The sequence below is a fragment of the Siniperca chuatsi genome, linkage group LG22 (genome assembly GCF_020085105.1).
Source record: "Siniperca chuatsi isolate FFG_IHB_CAS linkage group LG22, ASM2008510v1, whole genome shotgun sequence".
NCBI classification, from domain to species: Eukaryota; Metazoa; Chordata; class Actinopteri; order Centrarchiformes; family Sinipercidae; genus Siniperca; species Siniperca chuatsi.
This window is the reverse complement of record NC_058063.1, coordinates 22,663,766-22,676,825: the sequence shown is the minus strand read 5'-3', so window position 1 is coordinate 22,676,825 and position 13,060 is coordinate 22,663,766. Positions and strand designations below refer to the sequence as shown.

The 13,060-nt window shown below is 39.1% G+C and overlaps 1 protein-coding gene across 1 annotated transcript in view; it reads left to right on the top strand.

Moving 5' to 3' along the window:
- The first annotated feature begins 1,406 nt into the window (after positions 1-1,406).
- The window catches only part of LOC122870239, a 34,630-nt gene continuing 22,976 nt past the window's right edge, over positions 1,407-13,060 (top strand). Inside the window, exon 1 of the mRNA XM_044184300.1 lies at positions 1,407-1,506. The gene's annotated coding sequence lies outside the window, so the exon portion shown is untranslated. The remainder of the gene's footprint in view (positions 1,507-13,060) is intronic.

Genomic DNA, 13,060 nt, shown 5'->3' with positions numbered 1-13,060 from the left:
TACAGATAAGACCAATTACATGGTTTTCTCTACATGTACCTGTGTCTCTGACTATTCTACTGTTAAAACATCACTCTTGCTGGCTTACACAAATATATAGGCAGTTCATACAGCAGACTGTCATTCATGATACATTTTCAACATTTGACCACAAAATTAAAAATCATTATATATATATGTCAGGTTTCACATGAGAATTTACATTATGATACTCTCACATGTAATCCTACCTTCATCCCGATTCAGTGTTTTGTTTACAACATGGTAATTTTCCTGCCCGGTGTAGAAACAGCAGAGGTAACACCAAACTGCTGGGCAGATCGAACCAGAATGCAGACAACAAGCCCACACACATGTCACTGGGGCTCAGCACTGCTGAACTGTATATCACATTGACAATCAGATTCCCCCCAAACCTAAACAATAGCACTACCATTATAGCCATGATGGTGTGGAAAGCCCTCTGCTTTGATTGGTCAACCCGCTCCCTGTTGCCACCCACTTCCCCCGGCCGTGGGCGCTTGAGAGCGCGGAGAACCGAAATGCTGCAAAATGAGATGACAATTAAGAAGAAAACCCTAATGCCAACACACAAGATCAAATTGAACATAGAGCTGGTAAGATACAATACAGCCAGACATCCAAAGCTCAGTAACCAGACACATCCAATGCTGATGTTTCTGATCCTGACCCCACCCGCCTGTCTCAGGCCCAGGTAGGTGATGGGGTAAACAACAGCCAGGTAGCGCTCCACACAGGTCAGGAGTTGAAACAGAGCCTGTCCGATGCAGGTGACGGACCAGACGCAGAGCCCTACTGACTTCATCTGCGGGAGATTGATGTATCCACCACAAAAGAAGAAGGTTAACCCCAAGAATTCATTCAGCTGCATGGCGATGGAGTGATAGGTGAAGAGGTCAGAGTGACTTGTTGCAGTGGAAATGTAGCGCTGTTTCCTCCACTGTTGGTATCCCAGGTAGAAGACGAGGATGAAGAGAGGGAGGAAGAGGAGGTTGATCACGGTGAAAGTAGAGTAGACAAAGATGCTCACTTTGGACCTGAAACATATGTTCGTGAGATGAAGGAAGGAGGAGTTGGAGGAGGAGAGGTTAGACGGAAGAAGGGAAGGGTCAGCAAAGGAAGAGGAATTGACTGACATATTTATATATACATGGAGGCCTGAAGAAGAGAAGAAGGGTCAGAGACAATAAAAGGGGGAGGTGAAGAGGGGAAGAGAGAGAATGTTAAAATCAAATGATCATCTCTAATCAAAAGTGCTTTGTAATCATCAGAAGAGTAGATTCAATTTCATGGGGGATTTCATTAAACTCCCCAAAATAACTGTTTATCAAAGCTGCAAACTCGATGGCCAAAAAGAATCATACCTAGTTTATTTTTCTGTTTAGCTTCACATTCAGGGTAGCTGAGCTGAGCGGGAAACAACAAAACAGTTTCAAGAGAGGTCACCCGTGGTGGCCACGCACTGATTGGCAACACTTGGTTACGGTATGTAAGCTCTCAGATTCCTTGACTTTCACGGTCATGATGTCAGACGTGTGTGTATCTTGGCGTTGGGCTGTGTATGGTATAGTGTGTTTGTGTTGACATCAGTGTTTTCTGCTTAAAGTGACAGTTCCCCCCAAATATTTTTTTCCTCTCACCTGTAGCGCTGTTTATCCATCTAGATTGTTTTGGAGGGAGTTGCTGAGTTTTGGAGATATCGGCTGTAGAGATGTCTACCTTTTTTGAATATAATGGGACTATATGGCACTCGGCTCGTGGAGCCCAAAGCGCCAAAAATACATTTGAATTCAACAGCAACGTCTCTTTCGAGAAATCCTGACCCGGTTACTCAAGATAATCCACAGATTGTTGCGAGCAGTTTGTAGGGACTATTTTCTTTCAACCGATAGTTCCTACATGAAACTGCTCACAACAAGGTCCTAAGGTCTTGTCAATCTATTGCACCCTTTCCACCCTCCTCAGGGTGGTGAGGCAGGGTGGAGTGGTCAATCACTGTTGTGGCCCGTCAGGGCCTTGACAGTGTACCTTCATCATACCTGAGTGCTGGAGGACACCCAGTAGGACATCAGTCACGTTCTAATCAAGGTTAACCAGAGAGGTCACAGACGCATGGTGCTAATATAACCACGTGTTGCCAGTCAGTGCATGGCCACCAGAGGTGACGTATCTTAAAGAGTATCCACGTCCGCTGCCCTCGTGGGGGTCAACAGGGGCTCGGAGAACCGTGGTTACACATGTGACCTTCTGATCTATACCCATAAAACATCAGTGTTTCTCAGGTCTATCCTGACTCTTAGGTCTATATTTAGTCTTTGGACAGTTTTCGTATTCAGTGGCAGCAGATGTATTTGCTAAATGTTTGTATGGTACAGCTACTCCGCACTATTCTGAATCAGGCTAAATTGATAAAACATATGTCATGGTAGATCTTAAAAAGTAATCTAAAAAGACATTTTAGGAAGTTCTAAAAGGAATCACACATTTAACTTCACCTAAATTAATGATTTCCCAACTCAGCAAATTGTAAAAATATAAAAACATATATAAAAAGACTGAATATGCAATTTAATGTGTGAGAACATTAACGCACAAGTGTAAAATACCTTTGCAAAACAAAAGTTATCAACATTATCAAAATAACAAATCACCCTTGAACAGTATATTCAACAGTGAATATACATTAAAAACTAAGTGTAAATGTTTAAATAACTCAATCGTTAACTAAACTAATCTGTTTATTTTTAAAGAACACCCACCTTGATTCTTTCTTATCGTCGTCCTCCTGCATCTCCAAACTCTCTGACTGCTGTTCAGTGGCATCTGGTACAAATATATCCTAATACGTATCTGTGATTAAGGTAGGTGTGTGTGTGTTGAGTATGATGTGTGTGTGTGTGTGTGTGTGTGTGAAGAACAGGTGAGAGCAGGACTGTGGTTTCTTTTGCAAGTCATATTTTATGACATTTTTTTCTGGTAAATTTCAACATGCAAATGTATTTTTCTTATTATTGTGCCACAGGGGAGGTCAGATTGCAAAGTCAGAAGCACCACTATTTGAATATGCCAATCATCTCTATCTGTGCTGCATGATCTATATTGAGATCTGTATAGAGATTGTACAACGAAAACACAGTCACACAGAGTAATTATAATGACATTTATTCCTTCATTTAAATACAGTGATGTCATACATCATTATTCTATAATATTGCACTACACTATAGTGCAATATAATATACATTATACTACAACTTTATTTAATAATGCACACATAAGTTCATAATCTTAAACATTAACAACTTTCTCAAACACTAAAATTAATGTCCAAACTTTAAATAAAAGTCTAAGAAAAGCAGTCATTAACAGCTGAATTTACATTGGTGCCAACAATGCAGCAATCTTTAACTATGGTTCATTTGATCAGTCCATTACGATGAGCATTTGTCAGTACTCAAATGACTCATAAACAAAGAGGTGTGTATTCAAACCAAATCCTGTCATTTAGCCATTTTTGGGGGGATGACGGGGATGCCATCCCCCTTGTTAGCAAAATGACCAAAATCCATCCCCCTTGTTAACCTGCACAAAAGATGCTCTGTGCTTTGTCTCGTGGTGGCGCTTCACAGTGTCACTTTTAATTATCGCCACGATCTCGAAACGTATGAGACATACTGGTTTTGAGCTGCCTGTGGGAAGATTGAATATGTAAGAGTCCATTCTTGATGCTTAAATGCTCTGTTTCCGCTGTCTACTTTTCTCTTGTTAGAGCAGCCATGTGCTCTAATGTGAAATTCTCAAAGAGAAATTCTCTACAGCAGACGGGGGGAAAGAGAGAGTGCGACAGCAGCATGACAGAGGCCGGGTCAAATCAGAAATCAACAGAGCTTGGAACAAAAGTGCCTTTTTTTTGTTGTTGCTGTTCTCACTTATATTTTTTGTAGCACTTCACATTGTAGCTCGGTAATAACTTAGTGGGGTAATAGTTTGATAATAAAGAGGTAATAATTAAGTAATACCATGTAATTACCAAAGTAATAACCAGGTAATTGTTTGGTATTAACAACGGGCATATCTGGGTAATATAAGACTGAAATGTATGTAATAGAGTAATAAGGGCCAAAAACAAAGGGTAATCATTGGGGGGACACATTTAAAGCTAGCAACGAGGCAAAACTATTTACTAATATTATAGTAATATTTTTGTAACAATATGGTAACCTTCTAACAATAAAATGGTCATATCAGTGCAATAATTGGATTAGAAAATGGTTATATGGTGACATTAATGGGGTGATGATCTGATAATTATGAGGTAACAATATTATAATGCTGAAATTCATCCTCCCTTATGTTCCAAACATTCCCTTTTGTTTGAAGGTAATACTGTACAAATTACTGTATGTGTTTAGTGCTGTGACTTGTTACCTGGAAACACTTGTGTAGGAACCATAAATCAGGGCTGCAAAATGCAAAACTACCTGTTTCTCTCTCATTTCATGGTAAAGAGGCATAATGATTACCTGGAAACACTTGTGATAGTTTCTGTGTAACAACCATGAATCAGGGCTGCAAAATGCAAAACTACCTGTTTCTATTTAACTCCATGGTAATATTATCTACTTGCACAACCTCTGTTTACCTACGGAGCTGTAAACTGCTACTTTTTTTTCAAATAAAACAAATTTGTATGCCACAAACTGAGTGTTTGTTTGACAATATAATGTAATAATTATACATTATTTCAGAGTTCAGTAAATGCCCTTAAAAATCAGTTCAAGGGGCATAAAATAGGCTACCTTCTGAAAACAAGGCACAAGGAAGCCCACCCTTGGGGGGGTGGTCCCACTGGGCAATCCCCCCTGTTAAAAATTAATAAATCGCCTACTGCATTTAGCTCAGCACACCTGTCTGCTTGTGCGTGCATGCCTGTGTTGTCATCACGTCTGTGACTCCAGTTTTGGACCACACTTCCCACCAGACTTTCTCACGAGAACAGAGTGGAAATATTTTGTTCTCCAAAACCATCTGTCGAGGTGGGCGTGGTTAAGCAGTCAGCTGCAGAAAGGGAGAGGTGGGGGGAGTGGCTCAGGTGAGCAGTGCCAGGGAGAGCTAATTGACACAGCTGAGACTCATTGTCTAATTATGCGCTCCCCTTTATACGCAGTAGTGTACTGGACCTGAGCGACTGCCACACACAAGCTGCAAGACGGAGCAGCCAAGCTGGCTGAGGGAGATGGTTTGCAGACACATTTGGACGCTGAGAGGAGCCACAAGACCAGCATGACGACGGCCGGGCAACCAGAAGCGTACAGTCGTAATTTGTGGCAATTGCTGTAAAGTTTTTGTGTGTTTGCTCGTGGCAGTAAAACTCCTCATCTGACGAATGCTGTCGTACCTGTGTCTGTGCTAGGAGGACTCACGGTGGCAACGAGCTTGCTACACCAGCAGCCGGCCCGTCTGTCAGCCTCTCTCCCCCAGCCAATTACTTTTGCTCCAGTTGAGTCTAACTTTACCTGGGCCCCGCCCCTTTCCCATCTCTGTTATGGGGTGACATCACATGGATAAGTAGGAGTGGAGCAAGATGGACATATAACAAGAGAAAAAACATAAAGGTGCTGAAAAGCTGAAAGAGAAGAGGTTGAAGTCCCTTGAGGCTGATGTTTTAAAATAACAAATTATTAATTTGACACCATTACCTGTCAATCATCTCAGCCTACTGAGTCCGAAGGCACTAGCAACAGAAAGAGCCCAGTGAGCCCAGTGATTACCAGTTCAACTGTTAGTCAAGGTTCTGCAGCTGAGCGCTAAGACAGAAGACGATAAGATAAGCTAGGTTTGGGTTTGGCTAGCTGGGTATTTGGCTACATCAGGTGCCTTTTGTTGAAACATGTCAACTCTTCATGAAGTTGATCGATGCACTTGTCAGTGTTGCTTTTCATGAACCAACCCGTTTGGGCTGCGGGATAAAAATGCCAAGTCATAATCGGCCTGCAGCCTGACTGTTTTCATGCAAACTCCAGACACTTCCAGACTAAGCTGAGTAGTTGTTTGGAATGAGCAAATGGTTCATACCTCAGATGTGGCTGTCAGGAAAGGGTTGGCAATGCCCTCTACTTTGAGCACAGGCAGGACCCTCTCCGGCCCAGCCACAGACGCATGGTGCTAATATAACCACGTGATGTCAGTCAGTGCATCGCCACCAGAGGTGACGTATCTTAAAGAGTATCCACGTCCGCTGCCCCCGTGGGGGTCAAACAGGGACTCGGAGAACCGTGGTTACACATGTAACCTTCTGATCTATACCCATAAAACATCAGTGTTACTCAGGTCTATCCTGACTCTTAGGTCTATATTTAGTCTGTGCACACAGACAGTTTTCGTATTCAGTGGCAGCAGATGTATTTGCTAAATGTTAGTATGGTACAGCTACTCCGCACTATTCTGAATCAGGCTAAATTGACAAAACAAATTTCATGGTAGATCTTAAAAAGTAATCTAAAAAGACATTTTAGGAAGTTCTAAAAGGAATCACACATTTAACTTCACTTAAATTAATGATTTCCCAAATAACGCCAACTTAGCAAATTCAAATATAAAAACATATAAAATGCATTTTTATGTGTGAGAACATTAACGCACAAGAGTGTAATGCCTTTGCAAAACAAAAGTTAACAGTATCAATAAAACAAATCACCCTTGAAATGAAGTAACTACAATTTATCAATTTATAAAATACCAAAAGTCTATTCAACAGTGAATATACATTAAAAACTAAGTGTAAATGTTTAAATAACTCAATTGTTAACTAAACTAATCTGTTTATTTTCAAAGAACACCCACCTTGTTTCTTTCTTATCGTCGTCCTCCTGCATCTCCAAACTCTCTGACTGCTGTTCACTGGCATCTGGTACAAATATATCCTAATACCTATCTGTGATTAAGGTAGGTGTGTGTGTTGAGTATGATGTTTGTGTGTGTGTGTGTGTGAAGAACAGGTGAGAGCAGGACTGTGGTTTCTTTTGCAAGTCATATTTTATGAAATTTTTTTCTTGTAAATTACAACAAAAACACAGTCACACAGAGTCAATTATAATGACACTTATTCTTTAATTTAAATACAGTGATGTCATACATCATTATTCTATAATATCATTGCACTACACTATAGTCTAATTTAATATACGTTATATTACAACTTCATTTAATAATGCACACATAAGTTCATAATCTTATACATCTCAAAAGTTTCCTAAACACTAAAATGAATGTCCAAACTTTAAATAAAAGTCTAAGAAAAGCAGTCATTAACAGCTGAATTTACATTGGTGCCAACAATGTATCAATCTTTAACTATGGTTCATTTAATCAGTCCATTACATGAGCATTTGACAGGACTCAAATGACTCATAAACAAAGAGGTGTGTATTCAAACCAAATCCTGTCATTTAGCTCAGCACACCTGTCTGTTTGTGTATGTATGGCTGTGTTTTAATCACATCTGTGACTCCAGTTTTGGACCACACTTCCCACCGGAGTTTCTCACAAGAACAGAGTGGAAATATTTTGTTGTCCAAGACGATCTAAAATGCAGTCAGTCTGATAATCAGTGCAAAGTGGGATTAGTTCATTTTCCAGATCTTAACAGTATTAAACATACACTTTAAGCTTGCCATTTACCTTCAATAGTATCACATATGACTCATTAGGTCTGGCTTTATTGTGCGACGTGGTTCTAGGGATGCAATGTTGGCCGGTCAGTCTACCACTTTGGTCCGGACTGACTGATCTTACAATCTTTTGGATGGATTTCCACGCAATTCTGTTCAATCATTGTCCCGAGAGGTTGATGCCTAATAACTTTGCTGATCTAGCGCAACCATCAGGCCAAAATGTTAAGTTATCTGGTATTATGGTTTATGAACCAATACCTGCAAAATTAATGATATTACCATCAGCTTCAACTGTACTTTTTGTTTAGTGCTAATCAGCAAATATTAGCATGATAACATGCCAAATGGTGCTGGTACTGATTGTGCTGAAGTTAGCCCTCTGGCCGTCAGTAATGGGGTGCCGCAGGGGTCTATTCTTGGTCCATTACTATTTACATTATACATAAATGACATTATTCTTCCAAATCAGTGCTGCAACGTACGTTTTTATGCAGATGACATCCTTTTATATATCCAGGTTCCCACACCAACCCAGGATCTTACTCTTCAGTCTGTCGTTGATGATTTCCAGATATCCCTTCTTAATCATACTGATTTTTAATTCAGGTTGGAGGTGACACGTTCGTAAAACGGATATACGTCACACTACATTGTGCAAGTAGAAAATAATGGATTTAGTGTGAAGAGGAGGCAACTTTAGAATAAGGAATCTGTGTGGGTTAAACTACTAGTGAATTAGTTATGAGCAAGACCTCACTTTAGAATGGGGGAACATATTCTGAGTTAGAAAGACATGATTTAGACTTATTTGGACACTATTAACACTTGTAGTTTTTGTTTTTGTTACATAAGAATAGACCATATATATTAAGTGTTATTAAGGGAGACTTACTATTCTTGTGGTAATACCACCTTATAAGACCCATACTGAGCAAAGCATATTAAGATCGTAATTCATGTACACCAACTTCCTTACTTACTATCAATAAGCAGTAATTAGGAGGTTTTTGAGGGAACACTCTTAGTTAATGGCCTAGTCGTTGTAGAATATGGTCATGCAGAATAAGGCATTAAGTGCTTTATAATGATTAATAAAGCACCAACATGCCACTGATATGCATGATAATAAGCAACTAGTTAATGGTGAATATGTGTACCCTAATATAAAGTGTTACCCAACTTTAAATGGTACCATAAATCAGTCTTGCTAACTCTCATTCAAAATTCAAATTCAACATTTAACCACAAAATTTAAAACAGTTATTTGACATATTTTGAAATATTTAAACTCTGCTTTTATTTGAGAATGTATACTATGATACTCTCACATGTAATCCTACCGTCATCCTGATTGAGACTTTTGTTTACAACATTGTAATTTTCCTGCCCGGTGTAGAAACAGCAGAGGTAACACAAATCTGCTAGGCGGATCAAAACAGAATACAGACAACAACTCCACACACATGTTACTAAGCATAGATGAAGCGTACAATATAGTGCAAAGCAGATTCCCCCCAAACCTAAACAATAGCACTACCATTATAGCCATGATGGTGAGGAAAGCCCTTTGCTTTGATTGATCAACCCGCTCCCTGTTGCCACCCACTTCCCCTGGCCGTGGGCGCTTGAGAGTGCAGAGAACCGAAATGCTGCAAAAAGAGATGACAATAAAGAAGAAAACCATGCTGAAGAAATACAAGCTCAAGTTAAACTCATTGCTGCTGAAATAATATAAAGCCATCCATCCAAAGCTCAGTAACCAGACACATCCAATGCTGATGTTTCTGATCCTGACCCCACCCGCCTGTCTCAGGTCCAGGTAGGTGATGGGGTAAACAACAGCCAGGTAGTGCTCCACACAGGTCAGCAGGTGAAACAGAGCCTGTCCGATGGAGGTGACGCACCAGACGCAGAGCCCTACTGACGTCATCTGCGGGAGATTGATGTATCTACCACAAAAGAAGAAGGTTAACCCCAGGAATTCATTCAACTGCATGGCGATGGAGTGATAGGTGAAGAGGTCAGAGTGACTTGCTGCAGCCGTGGCAATGTAGCGCTGTTTCCTCCACTGTTGGTATCCCAGGTAGAAGACGAGGATGAGGAGAGGGAGGAGGAAGAGGTTGGTGACGGAGAAAGCATAGAAGACGTAGGTGTTCATTCTGGAACTGAAGCATTTGCTCAAGAGAGGATGGAGGGAGGAGTTGGAGAAGTGAGGAGGAACAGGGAAATCATCAAAGGAAGAGGAGTTGACTGACATGTTTATATACATGGAGGCCTGAAGAGGAGGAGAGGCAGAGAGATGAAGAGAGACAGAATGTTAAAATCAAATAGATACTCTCGCTCAGAAAAGGTTACTCAGTAATCATCAAGAGTTGATTCAATTTCATCGGAAATTTCAAAAACAAAAAGCTTCCTGAACTAAAACTAGTGATAGTGGGCCTGGTTCAGGTTCATGTCTGTGCAGCTGGATGTTCAGGTTAACCGCTATCTCCGTTTGTTTTCTGGAGTAGAGACTCAAGACAAGATGGTTTCCTCTCAGAGTCTCAGTGATTTAAGTTCAGAAACAAATCAGGTCAATCACACTATCGACTTTTATGTCGATTGTGATTTAACAGATTGACATGCAATGATTTATAACTAGTCTTCAGTTAACACAAATTATTTAACGGTAGATCTCAGACACGAATCAAAAAATTTCTTTAGAAAGTTCTTTAAGAACTCACAAGTTTTAATTAAATTAAATTAATGGTTTCTCAAGTAATACCTATTTAAAAATTAAAACATAAAGAAACGTAAAAAGGAATTAACATGCATTTTAATGTGTAAGAACAAAGAAAGCACAAGTTATCAATAATATTAATTCATAAAACTCATCCTGGAAATAACATCAACAAAGTATATCAACATGACATTGAACTCAGGTTTGTCTCTTGTGCTTTTCAGTCATAAACAGTAAAGTGGATTTTACATAAAATTACATTTTACATTAAAAGATGAAACATCTTAAGTAAATTAATACATAATTATATTAATTACATTATTTTTTATCAAAGAACACCCACCTTAGCAGATTGTCTTTCTGATCGTCCTTCTCCTGCATCTCCAAACTCTCTGACTGCTGTTCACTGGTATCTGACGCACATATAGCTTAATACTTATCTGTGATCAAGGTAGGTGTGTGTGTTGATTATGATATTTGTGTGTGTGAAGAACAGGTGAGAGCAGGACTGTGGTTTTTTTTGCAATTCAGATTTTATGAAATTTTACGGTAAATTACAACATGCAAATGCATTTTTCGCATCATTGTGCCACAGGAGGTCAGATTGCAAAGTCAGCAGTGCCACTATTTGAATATGCCAATCATCTCTGCGCTGCATGATCTATATAGAGATCTGTATAGAGATTGTACAACGAAAACACAGTCACACAGAGTAAGTTATAATGACATTTATTCCTTCATTTAAATACAGTGATGTCATACATCATTATTCTATAATATTGCACTACACTATAGTGTAATATACATCATACTGCAACATTACTGATTACTGCCCACATAAGTTCATAATCTTATACATCTCAAAAGTTTCCTAAACACTAAAATGAATGTCCAAACTTTAAATAAAAGTCTAAGAAAAGCAGTCATTAACAGCTGAATTTACATTGGTGTCAACAATGTATCAATCTTTAACTATAGTTCATTTAATCAGTCCATTACGATGAGCATTTGACAGGACTCAAATGACTCATAAACAAAGAGGTGTGTATTCAAACCAAATCCTGTCATTTAGCTCAGCACACCTGTCTGTCTGTGTGTGCATGGCTGTGTTTTCATCACATCTGTGACTCCAGTTTTGGACCACACTTCCCACCGGAGTTTCTCACAAGAACAGAGTGGAAATATTTTGTTGTCCAAGACGATCTAAAATGCAGTCAGTCTGATAATCAGTGCAAAGTGGGATTAGTTCATTTTCCAGATCTTAACAGTATTAAACATACACTTTAAGCTTGACATTTACCTTCAATAGTATCACATATGACTCATTACGTCTGGCTTTATTGTGCGACGTGGTTCTAGGGATGCAATGTTGGCCGGTCAGTCTACCACTTTGGTCCGGACTGACTGATCTTACAATCTTTTGGATGGATTTCCACGAAATTCTGTTCAATCATTGTCCCCAGAGGTTGATGCATAATAACTTTGCTGATCTAGCACAACCATCAGGCCAAAATTTTAAGTTATCTGGTATTATGGTTTATGAACCAATACCTGCAAAATGAATGATATTACCATCAGCTTCAACTGTACTTTTTGTTTAGTGCTAATCAGCAAATATTAGCATGATAACATGCCAAATGGTGCTGGTACTGATTGTGCTGAAGTTAGCCCACTGGCCGTCAGTAATGGGGTGCCGCAGGGGTCTATTCTTGGTCCATTACTATTTACATTATACATAAATGACATTATTCTTCCAAATCAGTGCTGCAACATACGTTTTTATGCAGATGACATCCTTTTATATATCCAGGTTCCCACACCAACCCAGGATCTTACTCTTCAGTCTGTCGTTGATGATTTCCAGATATCCCTTCTTAATCATACTGATTTTTAATTCAGGTTGGAGGTGACACGTTCGTAAAACGGATATACGTCACACTACATTGTGCAAGTAGAGAATAATGGATTTAGTGTGAAGAGGAGGCAACTTTAGAATAAGGAATCTGTGTGGGTTAAACTACTAGTGAATTAGTTATGAGCAAGACCTCACTTTAGAATGGGGGAACATATTCTGAGTTAGAAAGACATGATTTAGACTTATTTGGACACTATTAACATTTGTAGTTTTTGTTTTTGTTACATTAGAATAGACCATATGTATTAAGTGTTAATAAGGGAGACTGACTATTCTTGTGGTACTACCGCCTTATAAGACCCATACTGAGCAAAGCATATTAAGATCGTAATTCATGTACAACAACTTCCTTACTTACTATCAATAAGCAGTAATTAGGAGGTTATTGAGGGAACACTCTTAGTTAATGGCCTAGTCGTTGTAGAATATGGTCATGCAGAATAAGGCATTAAGTGCTTTATAATGATTAATAAAGCACCAACATGCCACTGTTATGCATGATAATAAGCAACTAGTTAATGGTGAATATGTGTACCCTAATATAAAGTGTTACCCAACTTTAAATGGTACCATAAATCAGTCTTGCTAACTCTCATTCAAAAGTCAAATTCAACATTTAACCACAAAATTTAAAACAGTTATTTGACTTATTTTGAAATATTTAAACTCTGCTTTTATTTGAGAATGTATACTATGATACTCTCACATGTAATCCTACCGTCATCCTGATTG